Below are 13,424 nucleotides of genomic sequence, written 5' to 3'. Positions count from 1 at the left end.
TTACCTAATCCTTTTTTAAGTCCACAGCTAGTCATACGTTATCCATATACATTGCCATCCCCACTCTGTTTTCAGAGTAAAGTCAGATGATATTTTGGTTAACAGAGAGGGGGAGACAGAGGGAAAGAGAGAGAGCGTAAAGGATACTTGCTCCATGTAGGCAACTGGTCTGAAACAATCATCCCAACATATTTGAGGCAACTGGCTTGGTTCCAGGCAGTGGCTGGAACGCCGGGTCCCTTCCTGTGTGTCACCACACACCAGGCATCGCAAACGCATCCCAGGTGGGATGACCATTCTAAATTTCCTCCACGGGATTTTATCCTTTCAAGTCTGTGGAATGAGTGTGGTGGACAGAGGACTCTGGGATGGAGAAGGGCAGAAGAAAAGAAAATGTGCATGCGCATGGGTTTTGCTGAGACTGGGGAAGGTTGGACGTGGGGGGACGTCTTCCCCTCCATTGATCTAAGTGCAACTCAGCCAGTTCATATCTGCATTCAGGACTGAAAAAAGACTTGGGAAACACTAGTCTTAAAACTGTGTGAGAATATGTTTTTGGATTAAAGTATTGGATTTGGTTGTCTTGGTGGGCTTAATGAGCCATAGAGCTCTCAACTTCCCTTCGTGCTCTAATTACAGATGATTTGGTTACTCTGAAAAGTTGTTTATAACGACCTAAATAGACAAACGGTGGCCAAATCTCCATCTTGTGCTGTGTAGAAGGGACTCATGCAAGGTATTCTTTTGCATCCTGCCCGTGAGAGGACTAAACTCTCAGCAGAGCTGGTCTGCGAAGTGATTCACACTGGGGTTTCTGCTTTCTTGGTAGCGCTGGCAGGTGGTGGGGTTAAAGGCCCTCTCCGGGGTGTGCACAAATGCCTTCTCTGGGCTGGGCAGCATACAGCCTTGATGGGACAGAGTGGAGAAAAAAGAGGAAAGACTTCCATCAGAGAAGAGAGAGGAGGGCAGCAAGAGTGTGTATCAGAGGCGGAAGAGACTTTTTACCGTGTTCTAGCTTAAACAGATGGGATGAGAGTGAGTTTTTCCAAAACTCCTTCAAAACGCATCTTCCCAACTGGGCTATTTCGTGCTTTGATTTTTCTCAGGCAACCTAAGCACCCTGCCCTCCTCCTAAAATCCTGATTGGATTAGCATCTTTCATCCATTGAGCATTTCATTAAAAATGCTCATCCATTGTAGGGTGGGGATACCCTCAAATGTTTTGTTTGGATGGTGGGATTCTGGGTGTTTTTCTCTCTTTTCTAAGCCTTATGTACTGTTGGTATATTATTTTAAAATAGAAATTACTCTGTTAAAAAAAACCCTTCAGTTTTCCCAAAGCTCATTAAAGCTAAACAGGTTCCTCGTCACCAAATGATGGTTTAAAAACACCGTTTGGTGATTAAATTGTAAATGAAGCAAAAACACATGGACTAATTTTTCCCAACAGGGAAGTGATTGCAAATCTATTTTCTACTTTGTTGAAAATAATACATTTGGAAAATTATTTTGTAAAAAAAAAAAAAAAAAGAGCTTCTTCAAGCTAATGCTGAAGGATCTAGGGCTTGGAAAGGAATTCATATAAAACTGGGGTTCACACTCAGACTTACCATGTGTTTGGACTTGGAAATTATTTTCCCCTGGCAAAGGGGGAGAGGTATGGTAATTCACAAGGCTTGAGCTTGTACCTCAGATGATAGGACCTCATCGGGCAGCATAGTCTTTGACACCAAATGGGGGACATCTACACTATGGATCCACGGTGGTTCTGAACGGGTAACACTCATTCCTGACAGCCTCAAATTGCAAAATGGTAATTAGCCTAGCTCTTCCCCACTCAATCTGGATGTGCCTCCTGGGTGTGATTCTCCTGAGGGTTATTTAGAGTAAAAAGCACCTTACTAATCAATCAGGATTAGCAATGATGAATAACTACCCTAATAAGTGTATTATCTTGCGTTAGATGGGGGAGCTGGGCTTGGTTGACCTCATTTGAATTGAAGTCTTGGTTTCTGCTGAGCTGTGATGTCTTTAACTGGCAGTAGTGTAGGTGGCTGGGTGAGTGAGGGGTGGGACCCGCATTCTTTCCTCTCCATTCCCGCCTTCCAGGGAGAGTGTGGTGACTCCAGCCACGACGCGGTTTTTACACAGTGCGTGTTTGATTTGTTTTTGTTCTTTTTCCTGGAGCGCCATCTAAAAGACTGCAAGCATCTCCAGACCAGGGACCTGATCCTGAAGCTGGTCTGCAAACAGAGCTTTTGTGTGTGGTTCAGTGCATGCAGCCTGCTGATGGGGCCGAAGCAGGGCACTGAGGTTGCTCACAGAGACTTGTAGACAATAGAGTCATAATAAGTGCTAGACACTTAGCATCTTTTGAGCTCAGAGAGGGGCTCAAGGGCTAAGTGGCTGGGTAGTAAGAGCTTCGCTTCCCCCAGGGAGCTTGTGCTCCAGGTCTCTGGCTTCCAGAGGACCTGGACCCCAGAAAGGGAATGATGACTCTGGTCCTGACCTGCTGCTGAGGAGGAAAAACAGAAGCCCTGTTTGGTTCTCTCATCAGCACTTAGCACAGTGCTGGCTGGCTGGTTAGTCTCCAGTCGTGGTGTTTGGAGAAGAGAGCCAAAGCCCAGTGCAGTAGCTTACATGCCGTCAGGAGGACATGGTCCTGGCATTGGAGGAGGAGTCCTGGGTAGACTTAACCTTGCTACTTCTGAACCTGGGATACATTGCAGGGTCCACAATCTGAGGAAAGAGATGAATTTCACTGGATACCGTCTCAACTGGGTTTATTTTGCCCTCAGGGGATATTTACATTCTTTAGAGACATTTTTGGTTGTAACCACTGGGGTGGTGGTGCTACTGGCATCTAGTGTCTGGAGACCAGGGATGTGCTGATCTTCCCACAATGCACAGGACGGCCTCTGCCACAAAGAACTGTCTGATCCAAAATGCCGATGGTGCCGAGGCTGAGGAGCCCTGCTCTAGAAGATGAGGGCTGGGTCGTTTGTTGACATGAGTTTTCATCTGTAGTCACAGAGCTGTGAGCTAGATGATTCTGAAGCCCCTACCTAGCTCTTGTTTTTTTTTTTTTTTCCTTAAGAAAAACAAAAAATGGGCAGGGATTTGGAAGATGAGAGGCATGAAAAAGTTGGGAAATCAGGATTGCTTAGTTTGAGAAAGAGAAAACTGAATGGTTCCTTACTAGCCTGGAAGCATGGATTTTTTTTTTTTTTTCCACGTAGAGTAGTAGACAAAGAAATTATTCTCTTTTGGAGGCAATAGAAAAAGAAATGGGTTAAGTTGAGGAGGAAAGATTTGAGTTCAATCCAAAAAGGCATTTCTGTGTGTGTAACGATGGTAAGAAATTAGCCTACGTTCCTGAGGAAAGTTGTCAAATCACAGTTCATGGGAAACCTTTAACGAAGCGAAGTGGTAGTCACGTGTCTGGGATGATGAGAATGACCTCGAATCTAGAGCACGATCCCTTTGAATCTTGGCAGCCTGAAGCTCTCTCGTCTTCTTCTTTACATATTCCACTGAATAAACAATTTAACTATTGCTTCTTTTTTAGCATTAACCCTCTAGGTTTCATCTGCTCACCTCACCCACTATCTATTCACACCTGTTAGTAAACATTTACATAGTTGCTGACCCTCCACCCACATCTTTCCTGCTCATCGCATTTCCATCTTTTGTCCTTGTAGGATCACTGACTGTTGGTTGACAGCTTTCCAGGACACATCGAATACCATCCTGTGATGGTGACCCACCAGGGGTATAAACGAGAGCTCATCACTCTTCCAACCAGTGTGACTGATGCCTTGGCTTGGGAAACTTTTGCAAGTCACATTAGCATTGGATTTTGCTGCCTCATTGGATTGCAATGCCGTATCTAATTTGCTGACCAGTATCATTATCCTTAGATCTTTCTTGATGTTCCTCCAAACCTCTCCTGCCTGCCAAAGTCCTGTGATTGAGATGATTATTTCCCTTGGAAAGTATTTTCTGGATGGATTTGACCTGTGTGGTCTCTGCCCTCTGTTGGTTACAGAGGAAGGAGGAAATAATTTGATGTCACTTCTCTGCAAAGTTTGAATGAAAAAGAAAGGAGAACATAGGGTCTTTTTCTCTTTCCTTCCCGCTATCTCCCCCACCTTACATCTTCCACTTCCAGCCAAGGGTTTATTCCCAAGCATCCTGGGCATGGTACCCGTGTCTCTGTGTGCAACACTTATTTTCATTTAGAGAATTATTCTGTTTTATGACCACAGGCTCTATGCGTCCCCAGGCCAACCATCTTGCACTGTTTTTTCTTGGCAAAAGTTAGAGAATTCGGATGCTTTTGTATGAGCTTGTCACTTACAGAATGTGTCTTCCCATTGGTGGCTCATTTGTATCATATTTCCTGATGGACTGTTTTTTCCCAATTCTACTAATTCAGAGTTCAAGCTTTGAAGGCAGTCCGAGCTGGGTCTTATCCTCACTCTAACACTCACCATCTGACCTTACGGGAGTTACCTAACCTTTCTATGCAGCAGTTTACTCACCTGTAAAGTGAGGTTAATGATACTATTGACCATAGAGGGTTCTGATGAGGATCAAATGAGATAAATTACTCAACACAGTGCCTGGCACGCGTGGTCACATGAAAAATGTCAACTATGCATAATAGTTTCCCAAAGAGGTTTGAAGCAAAGAGGAAGAGGTTGGAACTTGAGATGGCATGAAACCTCCAGAATTCCCAGATATTGTCACGACGATATCAGCTTCTCACCCCTCTCTCCATCCTAGCTGGCCCAACTGTGACCTCACTTGTGATCTTGGAGGGACATCCATCCGTGGACCCTGGAGGAGGATACCAGGTGAGGGTCCCGGCCCCAGGAGAAGCGTGCCCTTCCTGCCCACGCTGCCTAGCTCTCCCTCCCGTCGTTCATTGCCCTCCATTGTCACCTCTTGCTGGAGATCATAGCCAGCTTTCTGCAGGGTGTCATTCTTCCCTCCAAGTCACAACTGATTTTCAAGCCCACTTTGCTGTGCTCTGGTTTCAGATGTGGTCTAGGAACCGTCTATTCATCCTGTTTGAGACCAAGGTTGGTGTCTGGCCTCTTCTACTCTGGGAGAAATCGCTTGTGTAGATGTCAGTCTCCCCCAGGCTGGGAAATGGCTCCTCCTGCCCCTGGCTTTCAGATGCTGATGTTTAACATTTGCCAGCCTGGGAGGCTGTACCTAAATGACATCAGCGGTTTCTGAGAATTCGCCATGGAGGTGAGCTGCGCCTTTAGCTCCTTCCTTCCTTCCCAAGCCCTCTTCTTGTCTCGACGATTTAGGGGATGGGACTTTCTGAGTAGCCTATCAAAGGAAATGTGCAAGAATTATGAACATTTACTGTGTTTTTTTTTTTCTTCAGTTTCATTTAGATATATGTGCAGAAGAACTTGACACTGTCTGTACAAGATCAGGTTCTTGATACCCTGAGAGCTCATTTGGCTCAAGACCAATGCTAACCTCATAGTTCTTTTATCTTTTTCTTTTTTCTTGGCTGTGCAACGTGCATGCGGGATTCCATTTCCCCGACCAGGGATCGAACGCATGCCCCCTGCAGTGGAAGTTAGGAGTCTCAACCACTGGACCGCCAGGGAAGTCCCACGTGGTCCTTTAATCTTAACAGGGGCATTCTGGGGTATCAGGGCCCACAGGAAACTCTAGGATGTGGAAGAGGATTGGGAGGCTTCTGTGGATCTGGTCATAGTATCCGGCCAGGAAGCAAAGCTGGGAGAAGAGGAGGACGAGAGAGGCCAAGCCGTGGGAAAGGGGGAGAGTTTGCAGATTCAGTGAACACTCGGGGACCCTTCTCTGCTACCCAGACCCCCAAAGCCCGGTTCTCAACCCAAACCGCAGATGAGCCCAGAGCCTCTGCTGCCCACCAAAGATTGCATACACCTGATAATCTCCAGGATGTGTCAGATCTAAGCTGAAACTGACATTTACTCTCCTCTGTATCTGTCTTGACGTGTGCTTATCCGTGGCGGGTAGCTCTTAGCAAAAAAGCTGGGCCCAGTTCAATCTCTTGGCATCTGTAGCTCACAGGCCACCAGGGAGCAAAGGAGATGGACCACACAGCTGAGAGTCAGCTGTTGTGTGGCCCCGTCGGGACCTGCTGACTCCCATTCTTCTGAAGTTTGCTCTGCCTAAGGTGATTTTGTGAGTTCTTAGGCCAGCAGAAAAATCCAGCTCTGTTTCCTCCTGTTCAATTCAGTTCCATTTGAACTCCAGTAGGAAAATCCTTCATCGGTTGTCAGTGACGGTGATGACCCTGGGACTTGATGGAAAGTATGGTTTCTGCCCTCAGAAAGCTCCAAGTAGCAGAGAGGCTACATAAGACAAGTCCAGTGGTTTTGTGTGTTGTGTGCTGGGACAGAGAGCAAAGAAAAGGCAGGAGCGCTGCCTGCCTGGGCTGGTGCGAGGTGGGGTGGGTGGGCAGCATGGAAAGAGGACCAAGAAGGCTTCTCGGATGAGGTGAAAAGATGAGAGGCAAGTGGGAGTTAGTCTGGCAGACGTCCCAGGAAGAGGGAAGAACGTGTGGAGGCCAGAAGCGTGAGAGACCCTGGTGCGTTTGCAGAGCTGCTGCTGATTTTACCCGTGTGGGCTTGGGAGCCTGGCAGGGAGAGGAGGGGAAGGGCAGGGATGAGATGGGAGAGGCAGGGACCCCGCAGATCTCGAAGGACCTCCTGGTTTTCAGATCACCAGGTGGTGGGGGGTTGTTTATGATTTTGCAAGACTCCTGGCCACCCCAGGTGGGGTAGGTGGGTGGGCAGCAGGGAAAAGGAGGGATTGGAAGCTGGGAGAAAACCCAGGTCGTTTGAGACCCTTCACCCTGAGGTGGTCAGAGCTGTTTGGTGAGAAGAACCAAGGGCCGCTATGTCCCACAGGGACACAAACACACTTTGCTGTGTCGCACGGACAGCTCATGACGGACCAGGATGCCAAGCCAAGCTCGCCCCATACCCACGGTTGGAAGCTGGCTGTTCCTAGGCTCTTTCTCTAGGATGGATCCTTGGAAGGATTAATAGAATAAAAACAGAAAGAGAGCTGCTGCTCTGGGGTGTGTGAAAAGATCTTGTGAGAGAAAGCAGCCCGGAAATCTCAGGCAGAGAGCGGAGGAAGGAAAAATATGCAGAATAACAATGGATTGTAGCAGAAGTGTGAACTCTTGTCAGAGGGGATGCGTCTGACCCTTCAGGAGGGAATAAGCGGAGGAGAGCGTGGTGGATGCCTGCGGAAAAGAGAGGGACAGGGAATTTCATCAGGCTGCATTGAAGTCACTTCCGCTTGTGTGTGGACCCAGGCTGAGCGTTGGGGATGAGACCGAGTCTAACCAGCGAAGAGAGTGGACCTTGGCGGGTCACCTGTCACCATCAGTGATGGTTCAGGCAGAAGCTTGGTCACAATACAAGCTAGGAAATAGCATCTTTTTTTTTTTTAAATTAATTAATTTATTTATTTATTTTTGGCTGTGTTGGGTCTTCGTTTCTGTGCGAGGGCTTTCTCTAGTTGCGGCGAGCGGGGGCCACTCTTCATCGCGGTGCGGTGTGCGGGCCTCTCACTACCGCGGCCTCTCTTGTTGCGGAGCACAGGCTCCAGACGTGCAGGCTGGATAATTGTGGCTCATGGGCCCAGTTGCTCCGCGGCATGTGGGATCTTCCCAGACCAGGGCTCGAACCCGTGTCCCCCACATTGGCAGGCGGATTCTCAACCACTGCGCCACCAGGGAAGCCCAGAAATAGCATCTTTGATGGTGTTGTCCTGGGCTACAAAGGTGTGGGAATTTATGGCTGAGGGTTGACATTTATTAAGCACTTAGACTATGACAGGTACAGTGTTTAGAGCTCCACGTGTCACACCGTTAATCCTCACACCGGCCCCAGGAAGTAGATCTTATTATTAGCATCCCCGTTTTGTAGATGAAGAAACCAAGACACAGAGCTTAGGTAACTTGCCCAAGGTCACACAAGTGAAGTGAAGGGCAGGGACTCCAGACAATGGCTCCAGGGCCATTCTCAGCCGTCCTGCTCAGCCTTCTCCGAGACGATCTAGGTAAGCCAGCTAAGCCAGGTAGAGGATGGAGAACTGGATATGTGAGCTGGTCAGAGCTGTTCCTGAGCCGCATTGGAACATCTTGAGTGCATTTAGGATAACACAGTCTTAGGAAAATCCACACAACGAGAAAACCCAAACCAAGAAATCCCAAAGGAAAACAAACAAACGACAGAGTGCAGCCTTGCTGGAGGCAGGGAGGCTGAGCCTTGTGGTGAGGAGGGGTGGGCACGAAGGGCTGGGAGGAGAGCGTGTGTCAGCACAGCAGGGCCACTGCCGTGTGCTCTCCCCAAAGCCCCATCTCCAGGACTCTCTGCCCTGATGGCTGAAGCCCGACTGTGCAAGAGCAGTTCATCCCCGGCCCAGGAGTCCCAGGCCAGAAATGGTCACAGAGCATTGGGCCGGTGGACCCCTCCTGAGGTCTCCTGCTCCACGCCCAGCCTGACTTTGACTGCACTCACCCATTTCACAACATGTGAGGTTTCTGCTCACGTAAACCCCAGGGACAGCTTGGAGATGATGCCGCTGCTTCTTTTGCTAGGATAGGATTTTGTGACACGATCCATGTTTCTCCAAATGCTTCCGATGTCTGACCCTCATGCTTTCCATGATCTCACAGACCGTGAGAATTGGAAAGAACCTTCCACGTAGAAACAGTCCTAGGATGAGAGGTGCGGGACAGGGCCACCAGCCCGTGGGTGGCAGGGACAGAAGGAGGTCCCAGCTCTCCTGAGTCCTGCCCAGCGTCCTTTAATGAGCTGGTTTTACCGAAAGTCTGCTTTTGTGAAGTGTTCCATTTGGATAACCAGTGAGGTGGTTAGTTACCAATGCAGAAGCAGTGAGTTCCTGTACTAACAGTTTCTCTTTTGGTTTGTTTTTTGCTTTGTTTCCTGGTTTTCTTTTTCTCCTTTCCTCTCCCCATCCTCCCGCCTGCCCTAAGTCTGACTTCTCCCATGTTGGTCTCCTGGTTCTCGTAGTTCCTTTTTCTCCTCTGAGTGGTTTGCTGCTTCTTGTTTCTCATTTTCATGGTCTGGCTTCTCTCTCCTTCCCTCCCCTCCCCCCTCATCCCTCTCTCTCTCACACACACACATACACAGACACACACATACACACACACGGACATGCACACACACACACACACACACACACACTGGCTCAAGTTCTCTCTCTCGATTTAGAGAGAGACAGAACCAGACTGCTTCATCCTCTCCCCCTCAGGAGTGCTAAAACACGGTCCATCTGTTGTGGGTCTGCTGATTATTTGCAATTTTGCCTTATGGAGGAGAGGAAGTCTAGGTTTCCTCTATTTTCTCCCTCCTCTCTTCAAACATGGGAAAGTGGAGATTTCTCACCTAATAAACACATTCATAAAAAGTTGGCAGGGAGCAGGGAAGCCCTATGGATTTTTCCCCGTGAAGGGTTAGGGCAGCGCCTTTGCAGACGGGACCCTTAGTTTTTGGTGACTGCAGCCAGTGATGTGTGCTGATCGTGGCTTAATCACCAGCTCGGTGAATCTCTGTGGACATCAGCATTCCTCCTCTGGATTATTTTGCCCACGTCAGATTGTAGAGATCTTGGCAGTAGGAAGACCAAGGATAGAGGCATCAGTCCGTGACCTCGGGGCTCAAGTTTGATTGAGAGGGAGACCCAGGGCTGGAACCCCAGACTTTCAGATCAGAGTGGCCTGGAGTGGGGTGGGGAGGTAGTGACCTTGAGAGCACGGGGAAGGGGAAGGTCTCCTAAGGATTCATTCTGTACTGATGGTCCGGGAGTGGAATCCTGTGGGCCATCTCCATGGGAGCTGCTTTCCTACCTTGACCGTCCAGGATGAGTCAAGGCAGTTCAGGTACCATCGTCTCCCCTCATCCCCCTCCTGGGTCTCTCATCTCCCCAGGAGCCTCCAGCTCTCCGGGGAGCAGCCTCCCATGGGCTCCGCTAGCTTGTGTTCTCCATCACCACTAGTACTTACCCACTTCTTCCCAAGTCTGGCTCTTCTGAACCACTGGCCCTTTTGCTGGGGCCCGATATCAGGCTGGCCCTCTGCAGCCCAGGCTTCTCTGTGCCCCGTCTGTTAGGTCCTACATAGACCAGAGATGAAGGGCCTTCCGTTTTCCCCCAATTAAAAAAAAAAAAAATTCTTTTGCCTGTGCTGCATGGCATTTGGGATCTCATTTACCGAACCAGGGATCGAATACGTGCCCCCTGCTTTGGAAGCACAGAGTCTTAACCACTGGACCACCAGGGAAGCCCCCCGTTTTACCCCAATTTCAGTTACCAGGCCTATGCCCCAGCTTCCCTCTGTCATGCCCCTGCCTCTCTTCCTTCTGAACCATGAACAAGCACAAAACAGGGACCCAGAAGACTGAGGTTCTGGTGGGACCTTAGACAAGTACCCTCACAGCAACTGTAAAACGAAGCTATAAGACCAGCCCTTCCTTCTTCACGGCAAAGCTCCATTTTGAAAATACATATGACGTCATTTGAAAAGTAAAGGATGCTATAGGAAAGAAATATCTTCTAGTCTTAGTGTTTCAGGTCTTTGAGTTTGCATTTTTACAGCTGGGTTGATGAATAATGTTCTGTAGCCATCCCTGGGGAGCCAAAGCCCAGAGTTTTTTGACTGGTGTCAGCAAGACTTCTGGGAGATCTGGAATCAAACACTTCTTCCACAAGGATTGAATCCAACACATAGACCTTATTACCACTCTCATTCTAACTCCCCGAGGTAATCTGCCTGCATGGGACTGAATTATTTGGGTATTTTCCTAGAGATGGACAGATCCTTGCCTTTCCTGATGGAGGGGCCAGGGGATTGTAAAGAAAAATGATACTTCCTCCTGACTCTTTTGGCCCTTTCTGGACAAAATCTTTACCTAGGGCAGAACAGCCTTCCTAGGGGGTGTTTGGATATGAGTAAAAAGTTTGGGATTGTCATTGTGACTTTTGGTGCCAAAAGCCAGGAATGTTAAACATTCAGCTAGAGTTTATCCAATCTGCACTGTGAAAAACTGTTGCGCCCCAAATGCTGAGAAACCGAGCTGGGAAACCACAAAACCACAGAGAGAGAGAGAGATGGAAATCCCTCCAGAGGCCAGGATTCCAACACCCTCCTTTCGCAGAGGAGAAAACCTTGGCCTAGAAAAGGAAAGTGGTTTGCTTCAGGTCACGCTGCTAGCTGGTGGCAGAGCTGGGACAGGAGCCCAGCCCTCGGGTTCCCAGCCCAGTGAGCCTTCGGCAGTGTCGGTGCCACACGGCGAGGGGCGGGCTGCGGTCGCGAGAGCAGGCTCGCCGGGCATCGGCCACGCTTGGGGCGGGTGGGCAGGCTGTCAGGGCCACTCGGGCGGCTGGCTGTATCTGCAATTCTGGGTTGACTCACTGCTAGGCTCACTGCCGCTCGGGCTGGTTTGGGGCTGTGGCTATCCTGTCCAGGAAGAGGTCTGCTTGCTTTGTTCACATTTTCCATTTTCCTCCTTCCTCCAGGAAACACCCCCCAATAGCCTCTATGTTTAGGAGAAACGTTAGTGAGCTCAATGAAACGTAGCGGCTTCCCTTGGGATGGAGGTGGGGCTCCCGTGGTGATTGCCGAGCTGCGTAACGCTCTAAATGATGGAGACGTGCTCTGAGGGGTGGACGGCAGGAGGCCGAGGTCTATTCTTAGCTCCGTTGCTAGGGGATGCCGGGCAGGACGCTGAGGTTCCTCGTTCTCTTCGGCTCCGCCGGCCCTCGGCGTCCTGGCGTCCTGCACCTGCCTCGGACATGGCCAGTCCTGCCTCTTCAAGGAGAGGCGCCGGAGCCCGGGGGAGGGGGAGGGGGAGGGGGAGGGGGAGGGGGAGGGAACCTGGGGTGTCTACACGTGTCAGCGTCCGGGCAGGAAACAAAACAGCGCGTTCAAGGGAGGTCGTTCAAGAAACCTCAATAAAAGAAACACTTTCTATGGGGGCGATCAGGTTAAGGGCACCCCAAGGTCGCAGAGCCCCTCCATCCCCCCCTTGCAGTCTCTCTTATCCCTTCAGAGGGGAATCTCGGGATTGCTGGGTATCTTCTCTTTCCTCCTCTAAATCTCCTCTCCATGCTTTTACACCTGTTCTGTAACCTCAAGGTGATAAGGAGTACATCGCCTGGACCGCTGAGCCTCAGGTGAGGGCAGCAGGAGAGTGGGGCTGCGTGCTCATCCGCTGCTGGGTCATTGTAGGCTGGCCGTTTTCCTCCCCGAGGTCACAGCACCACACGGCTGTCCCTCTGGGTCTGGGAGCTCTTCTTCCTTCCCCTCCTTTAAAGACTGAGGATGGAGGATGGGAACCCGGGCTCTTCAGGGAGCGGAGTCCAGTGGGGGGGAGGCACCTGCATCCCTGGGGGTTACTGCATGATGAGGAAAGTCTGCAGGGACCTGCAGGGACCTGGAAAGCTTCCAGAAGCAGAGACGTTGCACTTGAGTCTTGACTAGGTCCGTGGACAAGGTCAGTACTGAAATTGTAGGCAGAAGGACCAGCACGTGCAGAGGCATCACAGAAAATGAAAACGACAAGGCAGGTTCTTTTGTGATTGTAAATAGTAGAACCCAAACTCAAAGTAGTTAGAGAGAAAAAATGTGTTGCTTCCAGTTACTAAGAAGTCGAGGGGCTGCAGGCGTCACTGGGCCAGGTACGCAGAGATAATCATCAGGGCTCTGTCTCTCACTCCATCCATCTCAGCTCTGCTGTTTTCTTTTTGCTTTTCTTCTTCTTTTTTAAAATATTTGTTTGGCTGCTCCTGGTCTTAGTCGCAGCATGGAGGCCCTTAGGTACAGCATGCGGGATCTAGTTCCCTGACCAGGGATCGAACCTGGGCCCCCTGCATTGGGAGCGCCAGGGAGGTCCCTCTGCTGTTTTTAGGTTGATCCAAGGCAGCTTCCTCTGCTGTGGAGGGTGGGATGATGGAGGCAAGGAGAAGGGAGGAATCGCTTCTGTAGTTCTGGGCTCATGTGTTTCTTTGAACTTGTGAATCTAGAGAGAGACACTTCTCTCCCAGCCTCTGTACAGCCAATATTACAAGAAATCAGTTCTGCCAAGATCACAGGCCCTCCCAGCTGGGACGAGAAGGAGAAACTTTGACAAGGTCCTGGCCCGGGCCTCTCCTTGGGAAGGATGCAGGTCCAGAGTCAGTACCCCCGGGCCACACTGAGCAGGTTCCCACAGGAAAGAGGACTTTTATTACCTGAAGAAGAGAGGCAGGCAAAGCATTCTGGGAAGACCAAAAATACAGCTGCCACACCCTGCTTCACTGGTGCAGCTGGGGTGCAGGCTGTGGATGTGGGGAGGAGAGGGCATGGGGTGTCAGGGGATGGAGCACAAGAG

Source organism: Balaenoptera physalus, assembly GCF_965194825.1.
Source record: "Balaenoptera physalus genome assembly, chromosome: 13".
NCBI classification, from domain to species: domain Eukaryota; kingdom Metazoa; phylum Chordata; class Mammalia; order Artiodactyla; family Balaenopteridae; genus Balaenoptera; species Balaenoptera physalus.
Note: the sequence above shows the minus strand (reverse complement) of the source record.